At 50.2% G+C, this 20,174-nt stretch overlaps 1 long non-coding RNA gene across 1 annotated transcript in view; it reads right to left on the minus strand.

Annotated features, from left to right (window-relative positions):
• Positions 1-18,542, minus strand: part of LOC123117279 (uncharacterized) — a 34,348-nt gene extending 15,806 nt beyond the window's left edge. The window contains exon 1 of the long non-coding RNA XR_006457337.1: positions 18,163-18,542. This is a non-coding gene — a long non-coding RNA (uncharacterized lncRNA). The remainder of the gene's footprint in view (positions 1-18,162) is intronic.
• Between the last annotated feature and the right edge of the window lie 1,632 nt (positions 18,543-20,174).

Below are 20,174 nucleotides of genomic sequence, written 5' to 3' on the forward strand. Positions count from 1 at the left end.
CCTCCACGCCTCCGGGACGCCGCCGCCATGCGCCTCCGCCCCGTCGAGCTCCCGGCCGCCGGCACCGCGCCGCCCGACCGCCGCCTCCTCGTCGCCATTTGGCCTCGCCCCGGCCAGATCCAGCGTCCCTCACCACGGATCCGCCTGCCCCGCATCCTCTCCGGCCCTCCCTCGTCTTCCCCGGCCACAACTCCGGCGAGCTCTCCGCCTCACCTCGAAGTCCGTGCAAAACTGGAGGTTGACCCCGAATATCCCTAAGTCTCGTAATTATTTCAGCATTATCATGCCATGTTCATCGCATCATAACTTGTTGCATACTGCTCCGTTTCGTGCGTGTAATATGTCACATTGTTCGTCTCAACGAGTACTTCATTCCATTCCATTGCATCATGTTCATTTGAGCTCATCTTGATGCCTGAATCATTGTTGCAAGAGTGCTATATGATGTTAACCTGCTGAAACTGTTATAACATGCCCATTTGTCATTTTTGCCATGTTTGATGTGTGCATCCTATGAGGTTGATGTCTATATGTGTTTTGATCTATGTCATGCCATATTTACAGAGGTGCTATCCATGTATTTTTGTGAGTGGTGTAGTGAGTGCATCAAGCTTGTTAAGTAGCGTATTTGCTGTTGCTGTTTTGCCAGGCTGAATCTGTTATATCACGATGCTATGTAAACCTGCTGCTACAAGTCATTCTATGCATAATCTGGAGATGTTCACTAAGGACGATTTGTTATACATGTCATGCTATATCAATCCATGCCCTTGGTTGCATTTATAGCCTGCTGTAGCTTGTTCATATCATGCTCCAAAGTTGCTAAATAATGTTGTTGTCAGCCTGTTAACTTTGAGTTCAGTTTTGCCATGAGCGTTGCTAGTGATTCATGCACCCTATGAACTTGTACTTGCCATTCTTAGCTTAATTAACATGTCTTCTTACTGTTGGCTGCCTTGACATGCCATGTATTGCTCTGTGGTGAATGGTACAAGCTCACCAACATGCCTACTTATTGTTGTTCCTGCCATGCATAAATCTGTCATATCATTTGCCATGTTTACATGGGTGCCATCATATTTTCTGTGCCCTTTTGGCTCATGGTCAGTAAGGGACTTTTGTTCTATGCAATTAGTAGATTCATTCCATGCCTTTGGTTGCCGTGATAAGTTCCTGTAACATGTTGTTTGATAGCTCTAAACATTGCAACCTGATGTTATTTCTGCAAAGTCTGAAACTGTTAATATATGCAATCTTGCCATGTGTGTTTAAGCATGTTCTAGTGATTTCTGGAGATAGATCAGTGTTCATGTTTTGTTATGCTTTACTTGTAAATCATGTCCATGCCTTTTGTTCTCATGTTGAAGTGCTGTAGCATATTGTTTTGATGTTTGCTAGATGCCTAGTTGCTGTTTTGGACAGATTGTTGTTATAACTTGTATAGAGTGTATGCGTTGAACCGTTGCTCCCTTTTGAGTGTGCTCTATATGAAACTTGCTTGATTTTGCATGTAGTTTCACATTATCATGTTGTATCCTTGTTTTGAGAGTGTTTGCTTGATGTTTGCATGCATTTTGCATCAATGCCATGTTTAACTTGTTTTACTCATATCTTCTAGGCCGTAGCTCCGAATTAAATGAACTTTATATGTAACTTGACTAGAATTTCGTGTAGATCATCTTGGTGCATTTTAACTTGCTGTTTAACAACTTGAACATAATGTTTATTCAGATCTGGACCAATTTCGAAATATGCATATGAGGACTTACCAGAATTGTTATATGTTGTTTCCGGCCTCATTTAAACTTGCCTTGATGTGTTGTTCTTGTATGCATCATATCTTGCCATGAGTAGCTTCATGTAGCCTTGTCATGCATCATGCTTGGTTGTGCGTCTTGTCTTGCCTATGTGTGGTGTGTTTACCATGTTGTGTGCTTCTTCTCGATAGTTTCCGTTTCGTTGCGATTGTGAGGATTCGCTCGTCTACGCTTGGTTCGTCTTCGTGGCTTCATCTTCTTCATGGACTCGTTCTTCTTCCTAGCGGGATTTTAGGCAAGATGACCGCTACCCTAGATCTCACTACTATCATTGATATGCTAGTTGCTTCGTTCTATCGCTATGCTGCGCTACCTATCACTTGTTCCTTAAGCCTCCCAAATTGCCATGTCAGCCTCTAACCTTTTCACCCTTCCTAGCAAACCGTTGCTTGGCTATGTTACTGATGGGGTTGTGTACCTAGGGTAGGATCATGGACCTGATCCAAGTAACTTACCCTAGGACATCCTTAGAAGAGGTCACCTTCCAGTCGACCAACGAGGATTCACTCGACTGGCCTGAAGGACTCGACCACGAAGACTCACTCGACCACCAGGAGGTCAAGAGGCACTCTGCACTGCAACGGCCTGTAATCAAGTAGACTTTATGATAGTAAAGGCACTTTATGTGGGGCGTTACCAGTAACGCCCCAGACTTAACTCACCTTAAACCCTCTCCTGCGTGGGCTGGCTAGGGTCCTGGCGCACTCTATATAAGCCACCCTCCTCCACAGGCAGAGGGGTTCGGCACCTTGTAATTCATACATTCATAATCCACTCGACCGCCTCCGGGCTCCGAGACGTAGGGCTGTTACTTCTTCCGAGAAGGGCCTGAACTCGTACATCCTTTGTGCTTACAACCTCTCCATAGCTAGGACCTTGCCTCTCCATACCTACCCCCCACTCTACTGTCAGGCTTAGAACCACGACAGTTGGCGCCCACCGTGGGGCAGGTGTTTTAGCGATTTTGTGGAGAAGTTGCGATTCTTCCGAGTACTCTCATCATGGTGTCTGCTGGAGTTTTGGTCAAGGGTCAAGAGATCCGTCTCGGCACTCTCACCTTCATCGCCGACGACTCCGCATGGCTCCAGGAGGCTCCACTCGACGTAGACGCGCTCCCCGTCCGCGGTGCGACGCATTTTCGCGCATGTGTCCGCGGCGTTCTGCTGCGGCAACCGTCGACCCAGTATCGGTCGGCTCCTCCATCGTCCACCCTCCCGGTCTCCCGCCAGCGCAAGCGCTCAGGCCGGTCGAGGCTTCAGCGATGGGTGAGTCACGCGGTGGCTCGCCAATCGGCCACTACACAAGTTGCGGCAATCGAGCCCAACGAATCTCTCTACGGCTTGTTCGATCAGTCGACTGGCTCCGGAGAGACTGCATCCGAGTGCGGAAGCAGTGATCCAGCGGCGGAAATCTTGATGGTCGACGGGCCCCACAGCCCTCCTGGCTTCGCCCGTGGTGGTGGAGCAGGTGACGGCGGCGACCCTGCACGAGACTACGAAGAGTACCAGCCCGAGCCACTCGACTCTCTGCAAAGAGAAGAGCTTCGCCGCAGGAACGAGGATCCCCTGCGTATTCCCATCGCAGGAGAAACCCCCGAGGCTCGTGCCTTGGAGGAGGCGCGTCTGGCCAATTTGGCCGAGCGCACTCGACTGGAGAACCTTCAGCGAGCACTCGACGAGCGCGCGCGGCAACGAGTTCCCGACACCAGTCGACGTCAACTCTTCCCGCCGACTCAGGTATATCGAACCCCAATTCAGAATTTAGCAGCTGCGACCCGTATAGCAGAGTCCATTCAGCCTTCGCAGTCGGAAGCTGGCAGAGGTTTGCTGCAGATCAGGGATCTGCTCCGGGCAGCAGGAGATCAGAATTCAGCCGTGTCTCAGTCGCGCAACAGAATTCACAGTCGATCTGTCACTGTGAATACGGTTCAGTCGGCTCACAGCCCCAGATCGCCTCCGCGGCGCGAAGGGCGTGAGAATCGGCGAGATCAATATGGCGACAGACTCGACCGAGATGATAGGCGTCGAGTGCCCTATTCCCCTCCGAGGGGTGGGTCTTACGCTCCTCGGCAGCCAGATGATAGGCGTCAGTACAGTACAGGGCGTAGGGTTCCAGTTGACCCCAGAGAGCCAGGCTTCGACGCGCGATCCATTATCGTGCAAGGGTTGGTCGACCGGAACAGAGCCCATCGAGGCGCACTCGACAGAGATGTACCCACGAGCAGTCGAGTACATGTTTCTGGTCCTGAATGTTTCAGCAGAGCTATCAGAGCCGCAGTTATCCCCCCCAATTTCAGGTTGGCAACAGGAGTCAGCAAGTTCACTGGTGAGTCTAAGCCTGAAACTTGGCTTGAAGACTACCGAGTGGCAGTTCAGATCGGTGGTGGGAACGACGAGGTGGCCATGAAGCATTTGCCCCTCATGTTGGAAGGTTCTGCCAGGGCATGGTTGACTCAATTACCTCCTAGCAGCATTTACACTTGGGAAGATCTGTCCCGAGTGTTCGTCAGAACGTTTGAAGGGACTTGCAAGCGACCAGCGGGATTGACAGAGTTGCAAGTCTGCGTGCAGAAAACTAATGAGACTCTCAGAGAGTATATTCAGAGGTGGATCACTTTGCACCACACTGTGGAAAATGTCTCTGATCATCAGGCAGTATGCGCCTTCAAAGACGGCGTCAAGAACAGAGAACTGAGTTTGAAATTTGGTCGAACCGGTGACATGACCTTGAGTCGGATGATGGAGATTGCTACCAAGTACGCCAACGGCGAAGAAGAAGACCGACTCCGAAGCGGCAAGCACAAGCCGAGTCAGTCGGAAAAAGGAAACACCAGTCGGAAACAGAAGCGGAAGGCTGAACCGGCAGCTCCTGGAGAGGCTCTGGCCGTGACTCAAGGAAAGTTTAAGGGGAAACCAAAAGGATCCTGGAACCCCAAGAAGGTAAAGGATAAAGAAGGGAACGACGTGATGGATATGCCGTGTCACATTCACACGAAGAAAGATGAAGAGGGGAATATCATTTACCCAAAGCACACCACTCGCCAATGTCGACTCCTGATCCAGCAGTTTCAGGGAAAACAGTCTAAGGACAAGGAGAAGGAGTCGGACAAGGCCGAAGACAAAGAGGACAGTGAGGGAGGATATCCGCATATCAACTCCACTCTGATGATCTTTGCAGATGTGGAAAGCAGAAGTCGACTGAAAGTGATTAACCGAGAGGTGAACATGGTTGCCCCAGCAAAGGCAAATTATCTGAAGTGGTCTCAAACACCCATCACATTCGACCAATCTGATCACCCGACTCATATTGCCACCCCCGGGAGGCAAGCTTTGGTGGTCGATCCAGTTGTCGAAGGCACTCGACTGACAAAGGTGCTGATGGATGGTGGAAGTGGGCTGAACTTATTGTATGCAGACACATTGAAAGGTATGGGCATTCCGATGTCCCGACTGAGCACTAGTAACATGAGCTTCCATGGAGTTATACCAGGGAAGAAGGCCGAGTCACTCGGCCAGATAGCTTTGGACGTAGTGTTTGGTGATTCGAAGCATTTTCGCAAAGAAAAGTTGACGTTTGAGGTCGTGGATTTTCAAAGTGCATATCATGCCATTTTGGGGAGACCAGCCTATGCACGGTTCATGGCTCGACCATGTTACGTGTACCTCAAATTGAAGATGCCCGGTCCCAAAGGTGTGATCACTGTCACCGGTGATAGGAAAAAGGCAGAGGAGTGCTTTCAGAAGGGCTCCAAGATTGCCGATTCCCAAGTGACAGCGGTCGAGTTCGAAGAATACAAGCAAAACGCAGATCCGAGTGACTTGCTGCGATCCAAGAAGCCCGCCACAGAGTCTGCATTCCAGTCGTCCGGTGAGACGAAGCCTGTTCACATTCACCCGACCGACCCCGAAGCAGCTCCGACCCGCATCTCCACAACACTCGACCCAAAATAGGAAGAAGCGCTCATCCAGTTCCTCCGTGAGAACTGGGACATTTTTGCATGGAAGCCCGCTGACATGCCAGGTGTTCCCAGGGGACTGGCTGAGCATCGCCTAAGAGTCGACTCGTCTGCAAAACCAGTCAAAGAGCATCTTCGGCGGTCCGCCGTCCAGAAGAGAAAGGCCATCGGTGAAGAAGTGGCTCGACTGTTGGCGGCAGGATTTATCCGAGAGATATACCACTCCGAGTGGCTCGCTAATGTCGTCATGGTTCCTAAGAAGGACAAGTCGCTCCGAATGTGCATTGATTTCAAGCACATCAACCGGGCCTGCCCGAAAGATCACTTTCCTCTCCCTCGCATAGATCAAATTGTTGACTCGACCGCGGGATGCGAGAGGTTGTCTTTTTTAGATGCTTACTCCGGGTACCACCAGATCCGTCTGTACGGGCCCGATGAGGTAAAAACAGCTTTCATCACTCCATTCGGGTGCTTCTGCTATATCACCATGCCATTCGGCCTCAAGAATGCCGGAGCCACATTTATGCGAATGATTCAGAAGTGTCTACTCACCCAAATCAGTCGGAATGTGGAAGCTTATATGGATGATATTGTTGTCAAGTCACGAAAAGGTTCCGACCTGCTCGCTGACCTCGCCGAAACATTTGCCAACCTCAGAAGGTATGATATCAAGCTCAATCCATCAAAGTGCACATTTGGAGTTCCTGGTGGCAAGTTACTCGGTTTTCTCGTTTCCGAACGGGGAATCGACGCTAACCCAGAGAAGATTGGCACTATTCTCCGAATGAAACGCCCTGTGCGAGTGCACGATGTCCAGAAGCTTACTGGATGCTTGGCCGCATTAAGTCGATTCATCTCACGACTCGGTGAAAAGGCACTGCCTCTTTACCGACTGATGAAGAAGGCTGACAAGTTCGAGTGGACTCCAGAAGCTGATGCAGCGTTTGCCGAGCTAAAAGCTCTGCTCTCCACCCAGCCGGTGCTTGCTGCTCCAATCAGCAAAGAGCCTCTGTTGCTCTACATCGCAGCCACAGGACAAGTCGTCAGTACTGTGCTAACGGTCGAGCGGGAAGAAGAAGGAAAAGCTCTCAAAGTTCAGCGCCCAGTGTATTATTTGTCTGAAGTCTTGACTCCATCCAAGCAGAGATATCCTCATTATCAGAAGCTTGTGTATGGAATATACATGACCACAAAGAAGGTTGCTCATTATTTCTCTGACCATTCCATCACAGTCGTCAGCGACGCTCCACTATCAGAGATTTTGCACAACAGAGATGCAACTGGTCGAGTGGCCAAATGGGCGATTGAACTTCTTCCCCTTGATATCAAGTTTGAGGCAAAGAAAGCCATTAAGTCCCAGGCGATAGCAGATTTCCTCGCCGAGTGGATTGAACAACAGCAGCCGACTGAAGTTCACTCGGAGCATTGGACCATGTTTTTCGATGGCTCTAAGATGTTGAATGGTTCCGGTGCTGGGGTTGTCCTGGTTTCCCCCAGAGGAGATAAGCTCAGATATGTGCTCCAGATTCACTTTGATTCCTCCAACAATGAGGCAGAATATGAGGCCCTCCTATATGGGTTGCGCATGGCCATTTCACTCGGCGTCCGTCGCCTAATGGTCTATGGCGACTCGGATTTAGTGGTCAATCAGGTGATGAAAGAGTGGGACGTGAGAAGCCCAGCCATGACTGGATACTGCAGTGCAGTGAGGAAGCTGGAGAAGAAGTTCGAGGGGTTGGAGCTCCATCATATACCCCGACTGAAAAATCAAGCAGCTGATGATCTAGCAAAGATAGGTTCCAAGAGAGAAGCCATTCCGAGTGGTGTGTTCTTGGAGCATATACACACTCCGTCAGTCAAAGAAGATCCTTTCACCGAAGAAACTCCGCAGCCCAAGAGCGCCACAGATCCGACTGAAGTTGAAGTCCCAGCGGTGGTCGACTTGATCATGGAGGTTTTGGTGGTCATTCCCGACTGGACGATTCCGTATGTCGCATATATCTTGAGGAAAGAGATTAAGAGAAAAGAGGAGAAGAAGAGGCGCCGACCGTGGGGAAAGTTGTGAAAATCCTACCGAGTAAAGAGCAATCCTCTCACTCGGAGGCTTAGCTGCAGCCTCATGCTCGCCTAAGTTATCAAAATCCTACCGAGTGGTAAGCCAGCCTTCCACTCGGAGGCTTAGCTGCAGCCTCGTGCTCGCCTAAGTTATAAAAATCCTACCGAGTGAAGAGCAACCCTCTCACTCGGGGGCTTAGCTGCAGTCCAAGCACTCGCCTAAGTTGTAAAAATCCTACCGAGTGGTGAGCCAGGCTCCCACTCGGAGGCTTAGCTGCGAATCCGTTTCGCCTAAGTTATCAAAATCCTACCGAGTGGTAAGCCAGCCTTCCACTCGGAGGCTTAGCTGCAGCCTTGTGCTCGCCTAAGTTATCAAAATCCTGCCGAGTGAAGAGCAATCCTCTCACTCGGAGGCTTAGCTGCAGCCTTGTGCTCGCCTAAGTTATCAAAATCCTGCCGAGTGAAGAGCAATCCTCTCACTCGGAGGCTTAGCTGCAGCCTCGTGCTTGCCTAAGTTATCAAAATCCTACCGAGTGGTAAGCCAGCCTTCCACTCGGAGGCTTAGCTGCAGCCTTGTGCTCGCCTAAGTTATCAAAATCCTGCCGAGTGAAGAGCAATCCTCTCACTCGGAGGCTTAGCTGCAGCCTTGTGCTCGCCTAAGTTATCAAAATCCTGCCGAGTGAAGAGCAATCCTCTCACTCGGAGGCTTAGCTGCAGCCTCGTGCTCGCCTAAGTTATCAAAATCCTGCCGAGTAAAGAGCAATCCTCTCACTCGGAGGCTTAGCTGCAGCCTCGTGCTCGCCTAAGTTATCAAATCCTACCGAGTGGTAAAGCCAGCCTTCCACTCGGAGGCTTAGCTGCAGCCTCGTGCTCGCCTAAGTTATAAAAATCCTACCGAGTGAAGAGCAACCCTCTCACTCGGGGGCTTAGCTGCAGTCCAAGCACTCGCCTAAGTTGTGAAAATCCTACCGAGTGAAGAGCAATCCTCTCACTCGGAGGCTTAGCTGCAGCCTCGTGCTCGCCTAAGTTATCAAAATCCTACCGAGTGGTAAGCCAGCCTTCCACTCGGAGGCTTAGCTGCAGCCTCGTGCTCGCCTAAGTTATAAAAATCCTACCGAGTGAAGAGCAACCCTCTCACTCGGGGGCTTAGCTGCAGTCCAAGCACTCGCCTAAGTTATAAAAATCCTACCGAGTGAAGAGCAACCCTCTCACTCGGGGGCTTAGCTGCAGTCCAAGCACTCGCCTAAGTTGTGAAAATCCTACCGAGTGAAGAGCAACCCTCTCACTCGGGGGCTTAGCTGCAGTCCAAGCACTCGCCTAAGTTGTGAAAATCCTACCGAGTGAAGAGCAACCCTCTCACTCGGGGGCTTAGCTGCAGCCCTGTGCTCGCCTAAGTTACAAAAATCCTACCGAGTGAAGAGCAACCCTCTCACTCGGGGGCTTAGCTGCAGTCCAAGCGCTCGCCTAAGGTATAAAAACCCTGCCAAGTGGAGAGCAACCCTCTCATTCGGAGGGCTTAGCTGCAGCCCAGTGCTCGTCTAAGTGGACTAAAGAATAAGTCGATTGCAGCACAGGCACCTTGCTTTGAACCTGCAAAAGACATTCCGAGCCGAAGGCAATCGTATTCAAGCACCAAATCCAAGTTTGAATCGACATCTAAAGGAACCGAAAGTGCTCAGGCGTCAAGCCTGTTAAGGTTTGTCGGTTACAATTTCACTCGGCATACCGAGGCAAATTTAAAGCGTCGAGCCAGAAGAAGTTTTTTACCCCTCCTGTGGAGGGCTGGAAGGTGCAACAAATTCATCAAGGTCAATCCCGTCGGCGATCCGAGTGGCAGCTGCAAGGAAAGTTTCCATAAAGGATCTGAAGTCGTGCTTCTTGGTATTGGCCACCCGAAGGGCCGCCAGCTTCTCTTCTCGCGCATCTTTGCAGTGGACTCGGGCCAGACACAGAGCGACATCTGCACCACACCGAGCCGAGGACTTCTTCCACTCCTGCACTCGACCAGGGATCGTGTTCAAGCGGGCCATCAGCGACTCAAGGTCATTCTGAAGTGTCTCCTCAGGCCAGAGCGTCGAGTCGATGCGAGATGTGGCGGCCTTCAGCCTTGCGAGATAGTCCACGACAGCTGCAACACGAGACTCCAGTCGGAAAACATCCATGGCAACTTCGTCGTTCACCGGAGAATTGACGGGGTCAAGGTTTGGCTCCAGTCGGCTGGTTTCTTCTTCAAAGTTTTGACAAAATTCTGCAAGGGTGATCACTAAGTCAAGGAGATAGTCGAATGGAAAAAGCCACAATTGGAAATATTTGCCAAACATGGAGGTCTACCTTCAAGCATAAGGAACAACTTCTTGGCAAGGCCACTCAGGAAGGCCTCCAGTTCAGTTTTCTTCTCAGTCAATTTGCTGACTTGGTCGGTCAGGGCAGCTTTGTCAGTTTTCAGTCGACTGACCTCCTTGTTGGCAATCCCAAGAGCAGCTTTCAGATTGGTATTGTCTTGTTCGAGCTTGGTGACTGAAGCTAACTTCTCGTCAGCAAGCTTGATCTTCTCAGCTAGCTCAAGGTCTTTCTTCTGCTGGGCCTCCCTTACCTTACCTGCAAGTTACAGCAAGATCAGATGCTGAAACAAGCAAGGGGAAAAGCAGTCGTCAGGGTCTCACCAAACATACCTTCGGTCTCCTCCTTTGCATTTGTCAGCTTCTCCTGAACCAGCTTCAAGCTCAGCTCGACTTGAGTATGTTTTTGTTCCAGCTCTGAGTAGCGAGCCACAAGATCACAGGAGTTCTGTGAAGAACCAATCGACTAAATGTCAAATATAATTCACTTCGGAGTGAAAAAGGGATAAACATACGTTTCTAAGACTACAGCCAAATACAAGCATTCGACCGTAGTCTCGGGGACTACACCCAGTGGGTGCACTCAGCGTGCCCCCACTAATCCTGTTGAAGACAAAGTCGACCAGTCGACCTCAAAAAAAAAAGAGAGATGCATTCTCTAAGACTGTGATCAACTGCAAGCAGTCGACCACAGTCTCGGGGACTACACCCAGTGGGTGCACTCAGCGTGCCCCCACCGGTTTGTGAAATCCAGTCGACTAGTCGACTGAAAGAAAAATTGACGTCATAAAGCCTAAAGCCGACTGCCAGCAGTCGACCTTAGCCTTGGGGACTACATCCAGTGGGTGCACTCAGCGTGCCCCCACCGGTTTGTGAAGTCCAGTCGACCAGTCGGCTGACAGAAAGATTGACATCATAAAGCCTAAGGCCGACTGCCAGCAGTCGACCTTAGCCTTGGGGATTACACCCAGCGGGTGCACTCAGCGTGCCCCCGCTAACACGGAGTTTATTCGACACACCCAGTGGGTGACTAATATAAATTCCGGAAAAGAAAAGTTTTTGGTAGCATATCCAACAGAACAAACAGCGGTCGACTGACCTGGACATTGCTTTGGAGGGCAGAACTGGCGTCATAAGCTGCCTGGCTCGCGTCCCGGATGGTCTTCAGCTGCTCCATCATGAGTCCCGCCTGGCGTATTGCCTCCTTCGCTGCGCCAGCTTGGTCCTCTGGGACGTGGTGCGTCGTAAAGAGGGAGGGCTGCTGAGCACTCGTCAGTGGATTTGCGAAGGACACCGTGTGTCGAGTGGTGTTCCCTTCCTCCACAGTCAGAATCTCAGGCGCCGTCACATCCTGAGGTACCTTACTGGCGAACGCTTTCCGACTCCTCCTGTGTGTCAGTGGTTCTTCATCCTCGTCGTCGTCAGGGAGATTGATAACAGTGTTGGGTGGAGCTGCGGAGAAGGATCAGGATCAGAGATCGCGAGTCAGTCGACTAAGAACGGTGTTAAGAACACAGTACCTGGATTCGAAGTTGCTGCATCCTCCATCTCGTGGTCATCAGCCCGGGCCAAGGTCTCAGAAGTAGCAGCACTGCAACTCCAAAGGATCAGTCGACTAACTTCAGCGTCGACCAGAGATAAAGTTCGCACAGAATAAGAAAATATGAGCAGCACAATTACCCTGATATGGTGGGGATGGACACCTTCATCTTCGGCAGGAGCTTGGTCGGCTTTGGCGGAGCCCCCCTAGGCTGCTTCGGCGCCTTTTCAGTTGGCGCTGGAGAAGTGGTCCTAGGGCGCTTGGTCGACTGCGTCGCAACCCCCTTGCCACGTTCAGTCGAAGGGTCGTGGACGAGCTTCGACCGCCTTTCCGAGCGCGGTGGCTCGACCTCCTCCTCTTCCTCCTCGTCTTCGGCGTCATCATCATCGCCGTCGTCATCATCATCGTCGTCGTCGTCCCCTGCAATGTCCGAGTCCCATTCCTCCTCGTCCTGGCTCTCGCCCCCACTCGCCTCACCCTCCTCAGTCGGAGTTTGTGCCCCATTGGGCATCGAGTACAGCTCGGTGAGGGCCTAGCAGATATCAAGACAATGATCAGTCGACCAGTCGGCAGAGTAAACAGAAATGAATACGACAAGGGCGCAGTGGAGAGCAGAGCAAGTGTACCTTGTTTGGGTCGCTGTTGTGGTCGAGTGGAGGAATCCTTCTGGCTCCGCGCGGGTTGTCCTTGTTTCCGGTAACGGCTACCATCCATCTTTCCAGAGTGACGTCGTCGACTGCTTCTGGATGGACTCTAGTCTCGTCTTCGGTCCCACAGTACAACCACATGCAGTGGCTCCGGAATTGAAGGGGTTGGATGCGACGCCTGAGGAAGACCTCCAGAAGATCCATGCCCGTCACCCCCTCCCGAACCAACTGCACCACGCGCTCCATCAACATCTTCACGTCGGCTTTCTCCTCCGGAATCAGCTTCAGAGGGGACGGCTTGTTCACTCGGTCCATGGTAAACGAAGGGAGTCCACTCGACTGCCCTGGCGTCGACTGGACCTGGCAGTAGAACCAAGTCGACTGCCAGCCTCTGACGGACTCGGGAAAGGTCATGGGCGGGAAGGTGCTCTTATTCCTCACCTGGATCCCCAGGCCCCCACACATTTGGACGACTCGGGTTCTCTCATCACCTGGGCTCGCCTTCTTCACGGTCTGAGAGCGACACGTGAATATATGTTTGAACAAACCCCAGTGCGGTCGACAGCCCAAGAAACCCTCACACATGGACACGAATGCAGCAAGATAGGCAATGGAGTTTGGGGTAAAGTGGTGAAGCTGCGCTCCAAAGAAATTCAAGAAGCCACGGAAGAAAATACTTGGCGGCAAGGAAAACCCACGATCAACATGAGTGGCCAAAAGCACACACTCACCCTCTTCTGGCTGTGGCTGCCACTCCTTCCCCGGCAACCTCGCAGCTCCGTGAGGGATCAAGCCCTCGTTGGCCATGTCAAGGAGGTCCTTCTCTGTGATGGTCGACTGGATCCAGTCTCCTTGGACCCAGCCCTTCGGCAGGCGGGATCTGGACGAGGACCCTCCGCGGCTGGTGGATCTCCCCTTCGCCTTCTCCGACGCCGACGCCTTCTTGGCGCGCTCCAGCGCCGCCGTCTTCTCCTTGGCCATGGTCGCCGGAGAGATGCGCGAAGGGAAGTGGTGCGGGGGCAAGAGCGAGCACGCTGAGCTGGGAAGAAGGAAGCAGAGAGAGAGGGAGAATGCTGGGGCGCAGCACAGAAATCCTCGCCGGGCGCATTTATAAGGTCCCTTCCGAGTGGCTGACATGTGGGCCCGGTCGATCTAATCATATCTAAGAGCAGTTATGCAGGCTGGATACGTGGCGAAAAAGGCGGCGCGGAGATCGAGGCGTCTATGCCCCGTCCCATCTGAACGCCGCGGTCCGCCCCGCTTCGCGCGCGCCCCAAAATTTCGCATCCCGCGGAATCTGCGAGCAACAAATCAGTCTGTCAGACGCGGTGTTTCCGGCGATCCGTCGCTCGGAGATCGTCGAAGCCCGAAAGATCACTCGACGCAAAAACAGAATGGATCGAGTCGACTGAAGGCAAATTGCTCCCTGTCAACGAAGAGATTCTTTGGTCCAGAACAGCGCACAACTAGAGCGCAAAGGTCAATCGGAAACGACATCAACTCCTTCTTCACTCGAAGCCTCAATCCATTCGGGGGCTAATGATGGGGTTGTGTACCTAGGGTAGGATCATGGACCTGATCCAAGTAACTTACCCTAGGACATCCTTAGAAGAGGTCACCTTCCAGTCGACCAACGAGGATTCACTCGACTGGCCTGAAGGACTCGACCACGAAGACTCACTCGACCACCAGGAGGTCAAGAGGCACTCTGCACTGCAACGGCCTGTAATCAAGTAGACTTTATGATAGTAAAGGCACTTTATGTGGGGCGTTACCAGTAACGCCCCAGACTTAACTCACCTTAAACCCTCTCCTGCGTGGGCTGGCTAGGGTCCTGGCGCACTCTATATAAGCCACCCTCCTCCACAGGCAGAGGGGTTCGGCACCTTGTAATTCATACATTCATAATCCACTCAACCGCCTCCGGGCTCCGAGACGTAGGGCTGTTACTTCTTCCGAGAAGGGCCTGAACTCGTACATCCTTTGTGCTTACAACCTCTCCATAGCTAGGACCTTGCCTCTCCATACCTACCCCCCACTCTACTGTCAGGCTTAGAACCACGACAGTTACCGCTTTGCTCAGCCCCTCTTATAGCATTGTTAGTTGCAGGTGAAGTTGAAGATTGCTCCATGGTGGACAGGATTATGTTGGGATATCACAATATCTCTTATTTAATTAATGCATCTATATACTTGGTAAAGGGTGGAAGACTCGGCCTTATGCCTGGTGTTTTGTTCCACTCTTGCCGCCCTAGTTTCTGTCATACCGGTGTTATGTTCCCGGATTTTGCGTTCCTTACGCGGTTGGGTGATTTATGGGACCCCCTTGACAGTTCGCTTTGAATAAAACTCCTCCAGCAAGGCCCAACCTTGGTTTTACCATTTGCCTCACCACCACCTACTTTTCCCTTGGGAGTCGCTCTCTCGAGGGTCATCTTAATTTTAGCCCCCCGGGCCAGTGCTTGTCTAAGTGTTGGTCCGAACCGAGCAGCCTGCGGGGCCACCTCGGGGAAACTTGAGGATTGGTTTTACTCGTAGCTTGACTTATCCGGTGTTGCCCTGAGAACGAGATATGTGCAACTCCTATCGGGATTATCGGTGCATCGGGCGGCTTTGCTGGTCTTGTTTTACCATTGTCGAAATGTCTTGTAAACCGGGATTCCGAGACTGATCGGGTCTTCCTGGGAGAAGGTATATCCTTCATTGATCGCGAGAGCTTATCATGGGCTAAGTTGGGACACCCCTGCAGGGTATAAACTTTCGAAAGCCGTGCCCGCGGTTATGTGGCAGATGGGAATTTGTTAATGTCCGGTTGTAGATAACTTGACACCAGATCCGAATTAAAACGCATCAACCGCGTGTTTAGCCGTGATGGTCTCTTTTCGGCGGAGTCCCGGAAGTGAACACGGTTTCGGGGTTATGTTTGACGTAAGTAGGAGTTCAGGATCACTTCTTGGTCATTGCTAGCTTCACGACCGTTCCATTTGCTCTCTTCTCGCTCTTATTTGCGTATGTTAGCCACCATATATGCTTAGTCGCTGCTGCAACCTCACCACTTTACCCCTTCCTTACCCTTTAAGCTTTGCTAGTCTTGATACCCATGGTAATGGGATTGCTGAGTCCTCGTGGCTCACAGATTACTAAAACAACAGTTGCAGGTACATGTTATGCGATGATCATGATGCGAGAGCTATGTTTGCTTGTTTTGGAGTTCTCCTTCTGCTTCTTATTTGATCAGGGGATAGGTTCCAGGTCGGCAGCCTGGGCTAGTAGGGTGGATGTCGTTTGAGCTTCTGTTTGTGTTTCATCCGTAGTTGGATGTTGTTCTCTTATGTATGATGATGATGTATTGTTGTATTCGTGTGGCATTGTATGCCTTATGTATGTATCCCCATCTATTATGTAATGTTGATGTCATGATATCCACCTTGCAAAAGCGTTTCAATATGCGGGTCTATCCTTGGTGGGACCTTCGTAGTTCCTTTTGGATAGGGTCGCATATTGGGCGTGACAACTAGGTAGCACAGTTAAAAGTTGGCACGATAAAATATAGCCGATCAGTCTAGAAATGATGTGATGGGGTATTAAACTTGCAAGTAACAAGTACTAGGGGTAATACCAGAAGGTAAATCAGAGTAGAGGTTGGACGGGGGAAATGATTTGCAGAGCACAAGTAAATATGATCGGAATCACGATTGCAAAGGATCAATTCATAGATACAAGATGAACTTGTACCAAGGAAATAACTATTTTACGAGCATCTTCCATGATAAGTTCTACATCGGGTCCATGGGCATGAACACAAAGGTTCAAGGTCGACTCCCATTTCTTCAATGCATAGCCTTTCATTTACTCCTCGTTTTCGAAGAAATTGTAGTGCGGAAGATTTATCTGGCGAAGTACCAGAAGAGTATGACTCGCATAACTTTCGAGTGCAGACGGATTAAGGAGGGCATAGATTCAACACATAGGGGCATCTTGGGAACATATACCACGTATTTCAATAATAAATGACGCAAGTTCATAGGTAGAGCATGGTTGACAAAAGCAGAGGGTACAATTTACCAAAGGCATTATGTATCTGAGGAATTACTCGCAAGGTTGTTGAATTTGAAGGAAATTGTTGGGTAATAATTCATCAAAGGATCTAGCGGACCACAAGGGGTCTGATGTGAGTAACGGACCATTAGGCTAACTAACACCTAACTGGCATTTCCTATTTGGCGCTACAGGCGCCCGTTAATGTGTATTTCGCAAATGGGCGCCTGCAGCGCCTCGCACTGGGCCGGCCCAACTAGTTTTCAGTTCTCTGTGTTAAAGTGACAAAAAATCATGACTTATGTGTGCTGTAGGATTCGAACCCGCGAAGCTGTGGTTCCACCGAACATGCAACAACCACCCGACCCGCTTCACCTTTGTGAAATTATTGATATTCTTTCTTTTTTGTTCTTCCGTCTTCCTTTTCTTTTCCTTTTTTTGATTCTTTTCCTGTCATTTTTGTTTTTCTTTTTCCTTTTTATTTTTAATAATGTGAGAAATATTCAGAAGATTTATATGAACGTTTTTTCAGTTCGATGAACTTTTTTCAAAATCATTGAAATTATTTTCAAATTCGATGAACTCTTTTCTAATTCGATGAACTTTTATCGAATTCAATGAACTTTTTTCAAAATCTGATGAACTTTTTATCTAAATCAATGAACTTTTTTCAAAATTCATGAACTTTTATAAAAATCCATGAACTTTTTTCAATTTTCTTGAACTATATTGAATTTCGTGAACTTTTTCGATCCTTGAACTTTTTTCAAACTCGTGAACTTTTATGAAAATCGATGAACTTTTTTCAATTTTCTTGAACTATATTGAATTTCGTGAACTTTTTCCAGTCCGTGAACTTTTCTCAAACTCGTGAACTTTTTTCAATTCGTTAACTTTTCTGAAATTAGTGGACCTTTTCAAATTTATGAACTTTTTCTTGAACTTGTGAACTTTTTTCAATTTTCGTGAGCTTTTTTTTAATATCTGAACCATTACTTTTTGAAACAATTTTGTGAACTTTTTTAAAATCTGGGAACTTCTAAATTTTGGACCAGCACGGCTGCAATTGTACTTAAATAACACGCACTACAAGTAGTAAGTATTGTGACGTGGCTGCAGTGGTTAGCGAAGCAGCGGCGCGCGAGTTCGAATCCTCAACACGAACCTATTTTTCCTACGATTTTTTGCTGCTGCTGCTTGTTCGTGGGCCGGCCCAGCGCGGGGCGCTGCAGGCGCCAACAGCGTGAACGGGCGCCTGCAGCGCCGTATAGGAGCTCCCCACCTAACTGACCTAATTAGTACTAGTTAATTAGAACGGGGCCAGCCTTAGTGGACAGAGCCCAGCCGGCCTCACGGTGGCTGTGCACACACGCACAAGCACACGGCGGCTATGGCCAGCCACGGCCAGTAGCTCACACGAGAGAGGCCGGGGGCTCAGGGCGGCGAAGGGCAGCGGCGCAGAAGGGCACGGCGAGGCCGCGGCCGGCACAGGCGCGGTAGGGCGCGGGGCAAGCGGCAGCAACGTAGCGCAGCAGCAGCAGTGGCCGCAGTACCCAGCAGTAGCAGCACGCAAGCAGTAGCGTAGGTGTGGTAAGCAGAATAGCCCGGCGGCAAGCAGCAGAGCAAAACAGCGGCAACAGCTTGCAGCTAAAACAGAGCAGCGGCAGTACGCACACATGTACGCAAACACGGAAGCTCGCTCATGACGGTGTCGGCGGCCTATGGCGTACAAATCAAAGGGAAAAAAAGGGGATCAGAGGGAGGAGCTCACCACGGGGTAGATGATGTGCTCGGAGAGGTCGGGGACGGACCGGAGCGGTGGCAATTGACCACGGACGACGAGGATGTACGCGGTGGAAATGAGGTCGATAGTGAGCGTATAGGGTGGCTCCGCTCGAATTGATGCTCTGGACGGACGTAGTCGACGGTGACGATCCTCCTGGACTAATCGATGCAGCGAACGTTGGTTGGTGGCCGCGGGATCGACGGCGGCACGTCGGCGACCGCGCTCAGGCAAACAAGACAGAGGGGGAGAGGGCGAAGCGGCGCGAGGGGAGGGCAAGTGGGGGCTAGGGTTCGCCTGGGGGGTCGTGGGGTCGGACTTTATGCTCCAGGGGAGCAGGCAGATGGCCGGCACGCGGCCAGGGAATGGCCATGGCAGCCAGATGCCTGCCACGAGCCCCTGCCTCCTGTAGCAAGGTGGGAGAAGCCCAGGTTGGGCTGGGCCAAGTGGGCGTAGAGCCTAGGACCACAGTGGGCGTTTATTCTTTTCCTTATATTTTTCTGTTTCATTTTTTAACTCTGATTTATACTATCTTTTGCTATCCACTGATTTTTGTCAAACATGAAACTTAGCACATAAGTACTATTTCGAGGTTGCACACAAAGTTTGGAGGCAATTGGAGTTAAATTAAATAAGTGTCTATTTTGAAAAGGCCTTTTTAGTTGATGTTGGATCATTTATTAAATTCCTAGGATTTTATTTGTGAGTCAAATGAAGTTTATTTCACCATGACAATGATCAGGGGAATTTATAAGATAACGCGAACATTTTAGTTTTACTATCGAAGAAATAATTTATTCGACTTATTTTAAATTTGAAAAAGGCTTTGATTTTTTGGACAAGTGGCAAGCTGCATAGTAATCACGATGACATGCCCACCATTAGGGGGAGATTACTGTAGCATGATTCTCGGGGTGTTACATGAATAAACCAACTAGCATCAACTACAAGGAATAATCAACACTACTAGCAACCCACAGGTACCAATCTGAGGTTTTGAGACAAAGATTGGATACAAGAGATGAACTAGGGTTTGAGAGGAGATGGTGCTGGTGAAGATGTTGATGGATATTCACCCCCTCCCAATGAGAGAATCGACGATGATGACAATGGTGATGATTTCCCCCTCCCTGAGGGAAGTTTCCCCGGCAGAACAGCTCCGCCGGAGCCCTAGATTGGTTCCGCCAAGGTTCCGCCTCGTGGCGGCGGTGTTTCGTCCCGAAAGCTTGCTTATGATTTTTCCAGGGTAAAATACTTCATATAGCAGAAGATGGTCACCGGAGGGCTGCCAAGGGGCGCACAAGGCAGGGGGCGCGCCCAAGGGGGTTGGGCACACCCCCCACCCTCGTGGACGGTAGGTGGCCCCCCTCTGGTATTTCTTATGCTCAATATTTTTTATTAACTCCAAAAATTACTTTCGTGGAGTTTCAGGACTTTTGGAGTTGTGCAGAATAGGTCTCTAATATTTGCTCTTTTTCCAGCCCAGAATCCCAGCTGCCGGCATTCTCCCTCTTCATGTAAACCTTGTAAAATAAGAGAGAATAGGCATAAGTATTGTGACATAACATGTAATAACAGTCCATAATGCAATAAATATCGATATAAAAGCATGATGCAAAATGGATGTATCAGATGGGCAGAGGAGAAAGAAGGCGTGGGTGAAAAGGGGTGAATCCTTATCCCTTTATAAAGGCAGTAAATATTATGTGCCTCCCCACTCGCCTTGAAACTCGCCTATTCCCCAAGGGCCGTGCAGGTGGCACGGTTGGGTTACCCATGCCTGTATTGATGAGAATCCTGCAATAAGGGGACACGATCTCTGCTTTGACGAGACGTGCCAATAAAAACGCACCTCGAAATATGAAGCGACAGGCTGAAAAATGGTTCGAATAATGACCGGGCGGTGACGTGATGTCATGCTATAAAAAGTTGTCAGCAGTTTGGACTCGTGAAATAATATACTCTCTACGGTTGTGTGTCGAACTTGTTTTGTAGAGCCG

This window comes from Triticum aestivum, chromosome 1B, assembly GCF_018294505.1.
Source record: "Triticum aestivum cultivar Chinese Spring chromosome 1B, IWGSC CS RefSeq v2.1, whole genome shotgun sequence".
Taxonomy (NCBI): domain Eukaryota; kingdom Viridiplantae; phylum Streptophyta; class Magnoliopsida; order Poales; family Poaceae; genus Triticum; species Triticum aestivum.